Source organism: Apodemus sylvaticus, chromosome 16 (assembly GCF_947179515.1).
Source record: "Apodemus sylvaticus chromosome 16, mApoSyl1.1, whole genome shotgun sequence".
Classification (NCBI taxonomy): Eukaryota; Metazoa; Chordata; class Mammalia; order Rodentia; family Muridae; genus Apodemus; species Apodemus sylvaticus.
In genome coordinates, this window is record NC_067487.1 from 44,339,818 (window position 1) to 44,355,065 (window position 15,248).

Sequence of the window (15,248 nt, forward strand, 5' to 3'; positions counted from 1 at the left end):
AAAATTAAGATTAAGTTATATCTACAAATAAATATTTTTGTTTATAAATATTTTGAATTATAAATCCCATTTAATTACTGTCTTAGGTGTCTATTGGTGTGCTGAAACACCAGGGCCAAAAGAAACCTAGGGAGAGAAAGGTTTATTTTAACTTACTACTCTTAGGTTATACTCTGTTGCTGAAGTTAATCAGGGCAGTAACAAAAGTGAGGGAATTTAGAAGTAGGAACTAAAGCAGAGTCCGTGGATAAAAACTGCTTAGTGGCTTGTTCGTCTTCAGATCTTGCTCAACATCATTTCTTATGAATTCTAGGACCTCCTCCCGACAGGTGCCACCACCTACACTGAGCTGGACCTTCCCAAAACAATTAACAATAGAGAAAATGCTGTACGGACTTGTCTATGGGTCAACTCTATTGTGGTGTTTTCACTTAAGACTCATTCTTTCCAAATTGATCCAGATATGTCAAGTTGCCATAAAAACTAAGCAGAACTCTTGAAAACACATGAACATTTTTGTCATTATAAACTAAGTAGTCTGATGAAGACTTACAAAAATAAGAGAGCAACTCAAAACATCTTCATTGATTTTCTAATACCTCATATTTATTCCTATAGTAGTAAATAATGCATCAATAGATATAAATTCCAAGGCCATTGAGATAACTCAGAAGAGAAAGATACTTTTTGCCAAGTCTAGTGAGCAGTGTTCAATCCAAGATGGCCAAGTTTAGTAGAAATTGGGAGATGCCACCTGATACCTGTTCTGTGATCTATACATATGTACCACAGCATGCACATATCCTGTCCTCCATCCTCCTCCTCCTCCTCCTCCACACACACACACACACACACACACACACATATTAGATAAGGAAATCATTTTTAAAAAAAGCATAAATTTTGATAGAAGCAAACTCACATGGAATAAAAAATGTTCAATTTTACCAAAACACATTACATAGCCAATAATACACATATGTTTAAATTTTGATTGTCACAGTTATTGATAAATACATAATTAATTAATATGAAATTAATTCCTTATTAACTTTTAAAAGTGTTTAAGTACATGTTGAGTAGTAGAGGGAAGAATGAAGCAATTCCTAAATGGGAATACACTAATCAAAATTAAAAATGATTTATTATAATTGATTTATACTTTCAGCACCAAGAAATAATAATTTGTATTCATTAAAGTGATGAAAGAATTAAACACTTAAGTGCCAAATGCACAAGTTTTAGATAAATCTGATGATTCTATTGCTCTAAATTATCTAAGGTATATGTCCTAGAATTGTTTTTATAATTTTATAAAAGTTGCCAATAAGTCTGAAGTAGGACAATATAACAGAATAATTCACAAAAGACTATAAAAATTAGCTTCTTTGTTTTTATAGGAATAAGGGAGATTAAGTGTGAGCATGTCTTTTCAGCATAGGAACCTATGTGGTTATGAAGACATATATTTCTCACTGTGTAGCTTGGCTCTATGTTCAGGAGTATTTCAAGCATATGACATGGTCCTGGGTACTTCCACTTAAAAAATATGTGAGTGGCCTGTAAAAGCTTTCAGACATAAGGTAGTAAATCAAGTTTACCTGCGTTTGCTTTATAACAGTTTAATCCCTGAAAGTGATACTCTATTTGTTTTGTGATATTTAACTCTCTGTTAAATACTTTTAAATGGAGGTTCTTGTCTCTGTGTGTGATGTAGAGGGACTTAGTATCTAAGAGGATTCACTTGTCATCAATATATTTAGGGGTCTTAAAATGCTTTCTGAATGGAGTCACTTTGAAGATTAGTCTATATGCTGCTCATCTCCACTGGAGCAAAAGTTGGGCAATTACAAAGTATCATGGAGAACATATATTTCTCTTTGTTCTAGTTTGAGTATGTGATTGCACTAAACTATAGTGAGAGGGAACAAGAAGAGATTGACATATATTGTCCTGTTGATTTTAGGTAATTGAAATTAACATCTCATTAGATTTTTCTATAATTCTTTCATTAGGAGACTATATTGACTCAAGATTCTTTCACTGTATGCATGTTATAGAGACAAAGGAGTGATAATTTAAGGTATCCAGGACCAATAAAGGGTTTTCTATAGAATACAAAGGAATTTAGAGTGAAGGTTCAGACATTAGGAGCTCATATTGCTTTTACAGATGGATTGAGTTTAATTCCCATAATTCCCATCGTCTATGATGGAGAGCTCACAACTAATCTGTAGCTCCAGCCTCATGGGAATCCAAAGTCCTCTTCTGTTCTACACACCACACACACACACACACACACACACACACACACACAAGCAGAGAGAGAGAGAGAGAGAGAGAGAGAGAGAGAGAGAGAGAGAGAGAGAGAGAGAGACTTAAACCTAAAACTTAAATCTTTGAAAACAAGAATAGAAGAAAAAGAGGAATCATTATGAGACTGGTTATTATGATCACATATATTACTGTTAAAAGGGGGGCATTCATACTCTTAATAATGATGTTAGAGATAATCTAGGAGCTAAGAAAGCAGGGCAGTGTTTAGTATCATGGTACAAATAAAGCTGGATATTTGAGAGTAGAAGTGGAAGGATGAGGAGGGATACTTTTTTATTTGAAAAAGTCATAGAAACACACAATGCATTTAATCATATCTATCCTCCCTCACTTCCCCCTCTTTATTCCCCTGGGTTTCTTTTCTAATATATGTTCCTACCAGCTTCATGTGTTCTTTTTTAAGAATAATAAAAATAACCCTTGTATTAGTCAGGGTCCTCTAGAGGAACAGAAACTTATAGAACACACACACACACACACACACACACACACAGACACACACACACACACACACAACTTTTAGACCATGGTCTAGCCAATTCAACAATGTCAACCTATGAATGAGGGTCTACAAATCTTGTATTGATTAGTTCACAAGTTTGGATGTTCCAGCACGTCTTCAATAGGTATTGGAATCCCAAAGAAGGAATGGACTCTCTAGCAAGGTGAGAGCAAGCAGGCAAAGAGAAACATTTCCTTTTTTCATCTTCCTTCTTCCACATTCTCAACCTCTGTGTCTCAAACCCTTTGGGGACCAAACTCATTTACAAGACTCACTTAAAACTATCAGACAACACAGATAATTTGCATTATAATTCACAACACTAGAAAACCAACAGTCATGAGATAGAAATAATAATAAAGTTGTGGTTAGGCATCACCGCAGCATGAGGAACTGTATTAAAGGGCTGTAGTATTAGGAAGGTTGAGAACAAGTTATATAGGCTCCGAGCAGAAGGTATGGCCGAGATTAGAAGTGGGTCTTCCTACCTCAAAGGATTTAGATCAAAGGCATGTTCTCCCATCTCAAAGTCCCAAATTAAAGGTGTGTCTTCTCATCTCAGAGATTCATATTCCCTTCTTAAATTTAGCAAACATTCCTCACAGGTGTTCCCCTTTGGGGTTTTAGTTAATTCCAGATGTGGTCAAGTTGACAACCAAGAATATCTATCACAACCCATGAGTCCAATTAATGTTGCTCATATGTAAGTGGTAGTGAGGCCATTCATTGGGGGGCAGACACAAAATTCTAGTAGCCAAATACAAAAGAAACTTGACTTGCCCCCCCTTGAAGCCATCAAGTGCTAATAGTTACTCTGAAAGAGTGGGGGCTCAGGTTTCCTACCGCCCAGCATACTAATAATTTTTAGTAATATTTTGTTTATTCTTTGAGAAATTTGGCCATATTCTTTCCTCTCCAAAACTCCTCTGAGATCCTCTTCCACTTCTTAATCAAACCAAATTTCATGTCATTTCTTTTTATTAAAAATATAAATAAAATTGAGTCAAATTTGTGTTGGCCAATTACTCCTACATGGGGCCTGTGTTGGTGTGTATTTGATACAGTCAGTATCATTTCATTGGGATAAAAATCCTTTATTTTTCACATTGTCTACTGTGAATAGTGACTAGGAGTAGGACTTTGTACCCAATGACCTTCCCCTCTATGTTGGAATTTTGTCTGTGATTTGAGCCAATTCAGTTTTTTTATACATGCTATCATAGACTCTGAGTTTGTATGTGCAGTGGCCTTGTGTCTAGAAAAATGAGATTTCCTTAAAACCATATACCACTTCTAGATCTTACAACCTTTCTACTTCCTCTTCTCCGTAGGTTCCTGAGACTTGAGAAGAGATATTTGATAAAGATATCCATTTAGGGCTGATCTTTCCAAAATCTCTTATTCTCTTCATGCTAACCAGACATGAAGTATTGTGTTAAGTACCAACTACTACTAGCAAAACACTTTCTCTGATGAGCACTGAATGATGCACTGATTAATGTGTGTGGCAATGTTAGGAATATTTTCATTGTGAAGTTCATTAAGTTTTCATTTAGTTGCCATGTATCTAGTCTCAGGTTCTTTGCATTCAAAACAGTGTCAGATGCATTCAATCTCATAGAGTGGTCCTTAAATCCAAGGAAAACATATTTTCTTACTGCCCTTTCTCTTGTTCTTCTGCTGCACTAGTGGACATATCTTGCAAGCAGGTTCAATATAGGTTGCAGGTTTTGTAGTTGGGAGAGATTAATAATTACATTACTTCATTAGCATGTATAGCCCTGTCCACCACTATGAATGTAGTAGAGATAACGTTTCCATGTAGAGCACTTTTAATCTAGCAACATAGCTTTTCTGGGAAGGGATCACATTCAAAGACTTTCTAGGTCTCTGTGATCTAGCTGGAATAACAGACCTTTAATCTCTCTGGCTGGAATACAGACATGCCTTAAGCATGCACTTTAATTCAAAACAATGTCGGTAAAACTTATTCATAGAAGGAAGCAGTCATGTCTGAAAGTGACATGCAGTTGAAGGCAGACAATTATAAAGTGACAACTCAGAGGAAGAAGTTACAGAGTGAGTCAGAAGTCAGAGTTAGGATGTCCCCATCATGAGGACAGGAAGAAGCAACCTAAGAGAGCAGCAGGGGGGGGGAGAGAGAGAGAGAGAGAGAGAGAGAGAGAGAGAGAGAGAGAGAGAGAGAGAGAGAGAGAGAGAGAGAGAGAGAAGAAGAAGAAGAAGAAGAAGAAGAAGAAGAAGAAGAAGAAGAAGAAGAAGAAGAAGAAGAAGAAGAAGAAGAAGAAGAAGAAGAAGAAGAAGAAGGAAGAAGGAAGAAGGAGGAGGAGGAGGAGGAGGAGGAGGAGGAGGAGGAGGAGGAGGAGGAGGAGGAGGAGGTGTTGCAATTTTATTGTGACAGTTATACAGAGTCAGGTAACAGAGAAAGACCAACCTAGATACAGATAAAGACTGAACACAGATTAAACCAAAGACTAAGAAGCCAGAAGATTAGAACATATTGTCAAAGTTAGTATGAGGCCAAGCATAGCAATTCAGTCAGGAACTGAGAAAAACCAGAATGAATTAGAGTGGAGAGAAGTGTGAGCCCGACCAGCTGAGTTCAGCCAGTGAGACAGAATTCAGAAAGAACTAGAAAGGTGAGCTTATTCAGCAGTAAGTCTCAAAGGCGGAAAACATTGTTGACATAGATTGCACAGAGGCTAGAAGCTTCCAGAACTATGCCCAGGTTAGCACACAGAGGCAATAAGCCTTGGAGACAATTACCACAAGTGAATAAGTCATATTTCCATTTTTCAAATGAGTAGCAGTAATGTTTCTCCATGTTCTATGATGTAAGCATGTGGTGCTTCAGCAACACAGTTTTACCATCAAGTTGTAGAGTACAGCCAATAGTATTGACATTAACCCCTAATGTCTGAGGGGTCTCTATGGCATTCTATGAGAGACCATTGACCAACAATTCAAAACAATATAACCCATGCCTGGTACTGGCTACTTTATTTGGTAGCGTATGTTGTCAAGTTGGGGTTTTGTCTGCATGCAGATGTAAGTTTCCAGGCGACTTTGTGAATGCCTTTATTGTAAATTATTTCTACTCAAATTCTCTCTTCTCTCCCACCCTCAACCTCTTTAATCCACAGGTGCCAATTTTACCTTTATTCTTTGAAACACTATTTTCTTTCTTTAGAAGATTTCCTCCTTGCTTCCCTTTCTGGCTATGTAATTCATGGTATCCTAAAGGAAAGACACATATATAAAGCTAGCATCCACACATTCGAGATTATGTGGCTTTCTGGGTCTGGTTTACTATACACAGGATGGTTGTTTCTAGCTCTACCTGTTTCGTGCAATTTTCATAATTTCAAGTTTCTTATCTGATCTTTTCTGTTCTTCCAGAGCTTTCCATAACTGCTGTAAGTTCATATGTGCAACAATTATCTGATGGCTACAGGACAGAATTTCTCAGCATTGCTTCACACACAGGGTTAGCTTTTAGCCGTTTTTTTTTTTTTTTGTGGTGTTTCCAGAGCCTCAGAGACAGGCAGGGATAGATTGAGATACTTGATCTACGGCTGTGCATTCAGTCATTATTCTTAGAACTTTGAATAGTTATGATTCTCACATTAAACATGTACCATTGAAGTAAAATGCTTCTCTAAACAAGGCTGAGAGCAAAATAAACCTACCAATAGAAGCATATTTTTCTTTCTTTTTGTCATATTAAAACTGACAACCTAAAAATTATAATGACTTTTACTTCACCTTCCTTCAATAATTGTCCATTGTTATTTCATATTAGTTTAAATTTCCCTTCAATTCTTTTTCAATGGTCAAATCATAAATCTGTGAGGTTACAAGAGCTTTCTCTAACTACATTTTTTCCCTTTTGAGTATGAGGGCATCTTAGTCAGGGTTTCTATTCCTGCACAAACATCATGGCCAAGAGGCAAGTTGTCTAGGAAAGGGTTTATTGAGATTACACTTCTACAGTGCTGTTTATCACCAAACGAAGTCAGGACTGGAACTCAAGCAGGTCACGAAGAGGAGCTGATGCAGAGGCCATGGAGGGATGTTTCTACTGGCTTGCTTCCCCAGGCTTGCTCACTTGCTCAGCCGCCTTCTTCTTCCTTCTCCTTCTCCTTCTCCTTCTCCTTCTCCTTCTCCTTCTCCTTCTCCTTCTCCTTCTCCTTCTCCTTCTCCTTCTCCTTCTCCTTCTCCTTCTCCTTCTCCTTCTCCTTCTCCTCCTCCTCCTCCTCCTCCTCCTCCTACTCCTCCTCCTCCTCCTCCTCTTCCTCCTCCTCCTCCTCCTTCTTCTTCTTCTTCTTCCTCCTCCTTCTCCTCCTCCTCCTTCTTCTTCCTCTTCTTCTTCTTCTTCCTCTTCTTATAAATTATTTTATTGGATATTTTCTTTATTTACATTTCAAATGTTATCCCCTTTCCTGGTTTCTTCTCCCCAAACACCCTATCCCATCCTCTCTGCCCCTGCTTACCAACCCACTCACTCCTGCTTCCCTGTCCTGGTATTCTCCTATACTGGGGTGAGCCTTCTCAGGACTAAAGGCCTCTCCTCCCTTTGATGTCCATCAAGGCCATCCTCTGCTACATATGCAGCTGGAGCCATGGGTTCCTCCATGTGTACTCTTTGGTTGGTAGTTTAGTCACTGGGAGCTCTGGGGGTACTGGTTGGTTCAAATTGTTGTTCCTCCTACGGGGCTGCAAGAACCTTCAGATCCTTGCTTTTTTTATAGAACCCAATACTACCAGCCCTCCCACCCTTGACCACTAATTGAGAAATTGCCATACAGCTGGATCTCATGGAGGCATTTCCTCACCTGAAGCTCTTTTCTCTGTGATACCTCTGGCCTGTGTCAAGTTGGCACACAAATCCAGCCAGTACAGAGGGTGTGTGAGATAACAGTTATGAATTCCTGTGAATTGGATATCCTTAATTTGAGTCATGGATCTGCCAGCTATGTGTTTTGTGTTGCTGGGTGAGTGATCTCAGTCTTCTCCCTTGTGGAATTGAGAGTACAATAGTGCCGAATAACTCCAAGTTGTTACGAGAATTCACACAAAAAAAGGGCACAGCTGTACAATGGAGGGTTCGTACTCCAGTTGAGCTTTCTGGTGTGAGAACTGTTTTAGTATATGATGGTTGACATGCCACTTAAACACGTGACATAGGTCATTCTTACAAATGGCAGTGTTTGACACTTTGTAACACTGTTTTGGCCTTGGCTCAGGGTTTATGCTTATCATCAAAGTACACTAAGTGTGTCTATGAATGAGCATAAGAGAACTCAAAACTACTGGGCCTTAGAAGATACTTCTCACTGTCTAGAGTTTTGCTATAAATGTATACAAAACCAAAGGCAATTTCAATTCTCCGAGTCCTTGTCTAAAACACATGAATGTTCAGATAAGCATGACATACTTGATGCACATGATTCAATAAGAAAAGCCTTTTGACTTCGCATTCTATCATTTTAAACATATAGCTACACTCTGGTGGAATATAAAGAACTAAATATTTGAGGCCAAAAATAATTGTATAGATTCATTGAACAATAAGACACAATAGACTTAAACAGAATAATTTTAAATGTCTTGATATATTATGCCCAAAAGACAAGTCTTGGTAGTTTATGAGTCAAAGGAGGAGGTTCTATGGAGATGCTATAAATAACATTTATGACTTCAAGAAGGACGAATCTCTTTGTACACACTGGTCCAATTACAATTGCTATCATACATGGCATGTGATTTGTGTATCAGAGATCATATAAAGTGCTTCATCAACAATCTTAATAAAATTAAATCATCCCAATATACTTGATGTGAAAAGTAAGGTGATCAGGTTCTCAATATAGATGATGTACTAGTAAGTAATTGTTTGTTTTGGCTAAGAAAAAAGTGGCTTCACTTTTTTAAGCTGTCTGGTAAGAATAAGAGGTGGCATTCTAACCCAGATCATTATTACTTAATTCAAAGATCTCTTATCCTCATTTGTTTCTGTGACTATATTATCAATAGAATATGAAGACTCCATCTTGCATGGCTCAGTGCCTCCTCATAGCTGTGCTGACTCATGTATATGCCAAGACAAGTAATGTTCAGAAGATGTAGAATATTTTTAAAAGAAGCTATTTTTCTTACCTAATTATGGTTTGAAGATAAGGTGTCTCGACAGGCTAATATTTTCAAATATGTATTTGATATTACAAAATAATTATATCATCAATTACCCTTCTCTTTTCTCTTTATGAATTTTAATTTATCTTTCACCCCTTGGTCTCTTTTGAATTCATGAATTCTTTTGCATATCTCTATCTCAATCTCCATCTCTATCTACCTATCTATATGTCTCTCTCTCTGTCTCTTGGTCTCTCTCTCCCACTCTCTCCTTTTCTGTGTGTTTGTGTGTCCCTAAATATGCAAATACAATCTGTGCAATCTGTGTGATGTATGTCTTCAATTGCTGACATTCTGCTATTGAATAAAGCATTTGATATGCAGTCATGTTTTCTTGTCCTTCTCTTCACCTGTTGAGATTATTTTGCGAAGTTTTGGGAACATAGGAAGTGGAGTCAACCAGAAAGAGTAGACAAGCTGGGTAGGTTTGAGAGAAATAAGCCCATAAGCCCCCTCTTCCCTCCCCCTGTTCCTCCATCTACCCCTTCCTGCTTCCCCATTCTGGTATTCCCCTATACTGTTGCACTGAGTCTTTCCAGAGCCAGGGGCCACTCCTCCACTCTTTTTGAACCTCATTTAATATGTGGATTATGTCTTGGGTATTTAAAGTTTCTAGGCTAATATCCACTTATCAGTGAGTGCATACCATGATTGATCTTTTGAGACTGGGTTACCTCACTTAGTATGATGTTCTCCAGCTCCATCCATTTGTCTAAGAATTTCATGAATTCATTGTTTCTAATGGTTGAATAGTACTCCATTGTGTAAATACACCACATTTTTTGTATCCATTCCTCCATTGAGGGACACCTGGGTTCTTTCCAGCTTCTGGCTACTACAAACAGGGCTGCTATGAACATAGTGGAGCATGTGTCCTTATTGTATGCTGAAGAATCCTCTGGGTATATGCCCAGGAGAGGTATAGCAGGGTCCTCAGGAAGTGTCATGCCCAGTTTTCTGAGAAACCGCCAGAATGATTTCCAAAGTGGTTGCACCATCTTGCAATCCCACCAGCAGTGGAGGAGTGTTTCTCTTTCTCCACATCCTCGCCAACACCTGCTCTCTCCTGAGTTTTTGACCTCAGCCATTCTGACTGGTGTGAGGTGAAATATCAGGGTTGTTTTGATTTGCATTTCCCTAAGGATTAATGATGTTGAACATTTCTTAAGGTGTTTCTCAGCCCTCTGAAGCTCTTCATGTGAAAATTCTTTGTTTATCTCAGTACCACACTTTTTAATGGGGTTATTTGGTTCTCTGGGTTCTACCTTCTTGAGTTCTTTGTATATATTAGATATTAGCCCTCTGTCGGATTTAGGGTTGGTGAAGATCCTTTCCCAATCTGTTGGTTGACGTTTTGTCCTTTTGACAGTGTCCTTTGCCTTACAGAAACTTTGTAGTTTTATGAGGTCCCATTTGTCAATTCTTGATCTTACAGCGTAAGCTATTGGTGTTCTATTCAGGAACTTTTCCCCTGTGCCCATGTCCTCAAGGGTCTTCCCCAGTTTTTTTTTCTATTAGTTTCAGTGTGTCAGGTTTTATGTGGAGGTCCTTGATCCATTTGGAGTTGAGCTTAGTACAAGGAGATAAGAATGGATCGATTCGCATTCTTCTGCATGTTGACCTCCAATTGAACCAGCACCATTTGTTGAAAAGACTATCTTTTTTCCACTGGATGCTTTCAGCTCCTTTGTCAAAGGTCAAGTGACCATAGGTGTGTTGGTTCATTTCTGGGTCTTCAATCCTAATGCATTGATCCGCTTGCTCGACATTGTACCAATACCATGCAGTTTTTATCACTATTGCTCTGTAGTAAAGTTTGAGGTCTGGGATACTGAATCCCACTGAAGTTCTTTTACTGTTGAGAATAGTTTTAGCTATCCTGGATTTTTGTTATTCCAGAATCTGATAACTTCTTTTGTCAGGCTTTCAGTACCTGGGCTCTTAAAGGGAAGGCTAGATTCTGGAACATTCATCTCCTGTCTGCCCAAGGGCACAGAGACATCCAAACGCCTTTGAAACTATGAATCATAATGCATTTTTACTAGGTAAATAGTTCTCTCATGTAGATATTTCGTCTCAATGACATAAAAGTCTAGTTTATTTTAAAAAAAATAGATGCCAAAAGTAAAACCATGGTGATGGAAGCTGACCGTGGAATTCTTAGGCTCTGAAACTTGTTTTAAGAAAAAAATTCAAAAAAATATACAGATGTAGGTTAGAGGTGCCCTAGAATGGAATAAACAGAGCTCGATTCCAAAGAGAGATGAGAAGGCTGTTATGTACATAGAAATGAAACAATGGCTATGCATACAAGCTTACACGGAAATGCAAATATCAATGGCTACGCATACAAGCTTACATTTGAGCACAAGAACTCTGCTGGGAACTAGGTTGGAGGCCATTTATGTTACACTCTGGCAAAGTGTTTCTCTATGTTTTGTTTGTGCTCTGAAACTCTGGATGAAGTTGAATAATAAATAATAAATCATTTAATTTAGCTCAGGAGGTTTCAAGACAACTTAGCATTCATGCTATGACCTGGTTATTATGGCCTGCAAACTTATAGAGAAGAAATATTTCAAACACCAATGCTGAGTCAGAAAAAGTATCTACTTAAGGTAGTAAGATAAATGCATAGAGAGACAAAAGCCACTGAAAAATGACAAACTTTTTGAATTGAGAAAATAGGAAGTATGTCCTAATGGCATCCTAAGGAAATAGCTCCACCTCACTCATAGGGTCTGGTGTATAAAGGTATAAATTCCTTTGATACAATTTTGCTTTTGAAGAAAGAACTCTTTAGTTTCCTGTTCACAGTGAATAGCCTAAAGGGTTATTTCTTAGCTTCAATTGCTTAGATAATCGAGGTTGCTGCATCTATGATCTAAGAAACTCCAATCAAACTGGTTGCAGAGACTATGGTGAGTTGGACATGATGATAAACTGTAGTTATACAGTATAGAAGAGGTTTTTGATCATGGAAATCTTAATTTGAAATGAGGATTTCAAAGAAGTTCTGAGGTTATATACTATGCATCAGGGTCAGGATCCTATGGGTGGCTGGTTGATATGTAAAGATAATACCTTAGTTACACTGGAGATTCCAAGATGTCAGAAATGCCAAGATTGTGGAATTTCTATTAATAAATGGACCTAATAATTAGCAAATAGCAAAGAATCAGGCCTGGAGATTGCTCAAGTCTTTTGACTCTCATGTCATGAGGACAATTGTCCAGAGGGGCAGAGATAGTGTTATAGGATTTCATGTTTTCTTGTGGTGCTTCAGTCTTTCTTTGGTATCTTTATTTCTTTACATGCTACAATTCTTCCCTGTGGCACTGGAAAGTTTACATTATACATTGGTTTGAATTTTTTTATCAACTCATAGCTGGAGATAGGGCAGTTCAGGCATAAATCTATGGGGAATAGTGCACATATCAACCCTAAGAAATACATTAGAGTCAAATATATTCAGAACAAAAAACTCAAAAATTTCTGAACGAATAGTTTTAAACAATTTTGAAAAATGGTGGAACTTTGAGGACTTTTAAGATGTGTGAGATATATTTTGATTTATGAGATGATCATTACCCTTTAGAGGCTAGAGGCGGAATATTGCAGGTAGATTGTTAAACTGCCACACCAGGCTCAAAGTTCTAGTGCTTGTTTTTTAGTGAATGGCACTCTTTTAGGTAGTCCTGGAGAAACGAGGAGGTATGACCTGTCTAGAAGATGGGAAATGTATGTCTGTAACATGCTTTAGTAACAACTCCTCATTGTCCCCTTTCCTTTCCTAATTTCATTCCTCTTCCCATCCCCAGCCTTCTGCTTTCTGTTCCCATACTTTGCCTGTGGTATTCTCCTTTTGTTCTCCCTCTTTTTACTTCTATATATGGAAGAAAACATTCAAACCAATTCCTGATCATTCTTGTTCACTGTACAGTGCTCTCAATAACTTTCAGATGATTTCATTCTTCCTTAGGGGTGCATAAGACATAATTATAAATTTTATTATTGAAAATACATAAGTGTCACACTTTTTATTAATTAATGAATTCTTGGGAACTAATGATGATCCTATAACTTGGAAATTGTGAATAGTGTTACAAGAAACATGGTGTGCAAATATGTCCATTGAATGCTAATTTGGGTAATTTCTGTTATATGCTATGTACTACCATGAATCTTATTATGAAATTATTTTTAATTTTTTAAGTATCCTCGGTACTGATTTACATCTTGAGTAATTTTTCAGCACTAGTATAGAAGGATTACTTTCTTCTTGTGTCTCTACCAATATTTATTATTTATATTTTCTTAATGATAATTATCTGACTGGGGTGAGATGGAATCTCAAAATGTCATCATTTATAACTTGTAATGGTGAAATTTTTGACAATTAATTATGTCACTATAATTTAAGATATTAATTTTTAGTTTCATTAAACATATTCTTGAAAATAATTCTTTTTCTGATGACTGTATTTTCTCACATTTCTTAGGTCTTCTATCAGTCTCTTGATATTATTCTTCTCTCATGCATAACATTTTAATTTTATGCAATACTTATTTTTTTATTTTTCTTATTATTTTCTGAGCTATTCAATTCCTATTCAGAAAGTTCTCATCTAAGCACCTAATATAGAAAAAGCATCATATGTACAAATACATATGTAAAACTTTCACACACACACACACACACACACACATATATATATATACATTTATATATAATGGAATATTATTCATAAATGTAGAAAAATGAAATTCTGTCAGTTGCCACAAAACAGATAAGTTAAACAAGCAGATGTAGGAATATATATTGAACATTTTATTTAGAATATAATGTAAGATAGTATTTAATAGAACCAGGAAGGGTGAATGTAGGAATATTATGAGAGTTTATAGGCATTAAAGCATAATTAGATAGAAAGAGTAAGTTTCTGTGTTCTACAGCATGATGCCTGACTATACTGACCAGTGAGCTAATATTTGTTGTTTTGGAAAATTGGATTTTTGTTAGTGTATTTAATTTCTTTTTGAAACTTACATTACATCTGGGGAGCAGAGGAAGCATTATGTGAGGGGGTGACCAAGAGATATTTAATGAAGAGCTAAAGGATTACTTTTCAAAGACTTTAATCACAAATAAAAATAACAAATTATAATGCTCTTTATTTGATTAATTGATACAAATTGTACTGGCTGGTTTTTTGTGTCAACTTGACACAGGCTGGAGTTACCACAGAGAAAGGAGTTTCAATTGAAGAAATGCCTCCATGAGTTCCAGCTGTGGGGCATTTTCTCAATTAGTGATCAAGAGGGGAGGGTCCATTTTGGGTGGGACCATCCCTGGGCTGGTATTCTTGGGTTCTATAAGAAAACAGGCTGAGAAAGGCAGAGGAAATAAGTCGATAAGTAACATCCCTCTGTGGCCTCTACATCAGCTCCTGCTTCCTGACCTGCTTGAGTTCCTGTCCTGACTTCCTTTGGTGATGAACAGCAATGTGGAAGGTGTAAGCTGAATAAACCCTTTCCTCTCCAACTTGCTTCTTGGTCATGATGTTTGTGTAGGAATAGAAACCCTAAGACACAGATTGTGTATGATTTTGAAATTTCATATTATACCCCCATTAACATTTATAGTTAATTTATTTAACAGAAAGTAACATATCTTGTAATTCCTTTTTCTATGTCTACCACTAAAATTCCAGCATCTCAGAACCAGAAAAGATTGAAAGAATATAAACAATAAATTTAGGTGATAAATAGTGTTGTGCAGAGTCCAAAAAACTTATTTAAGTATAAATAGCGAGGGAAAAATTCTAAAATCATATATTATTTAAGGTACCCAGTCTTATTTGTATTCACCCTGTTTTGTTTGTTTATAAAGTAAACATCATTATTGCTATAGTCTTCTAACTGCATGGTTTGGGGGGGAGGGGAAGTATCTTCATTCTCCTCTCTGTCCTTAAGCTTAATAACAAAATATTTTCTTTAATCACATATTCATTGGGTTTTTCCATACGCCAAATGGTTTTTTCAGTACACACCTATGACCATCCTCCTTATTCAGTTCTGACATTGTTTACTGGGGATAGTCTCATATCTCATTGAATGTTCAGGCACATAATCTACCTAAGTACACTATGACTTAGAACCAGAAAAGTGCCTACAAACCAGGATTCCTAGAGCC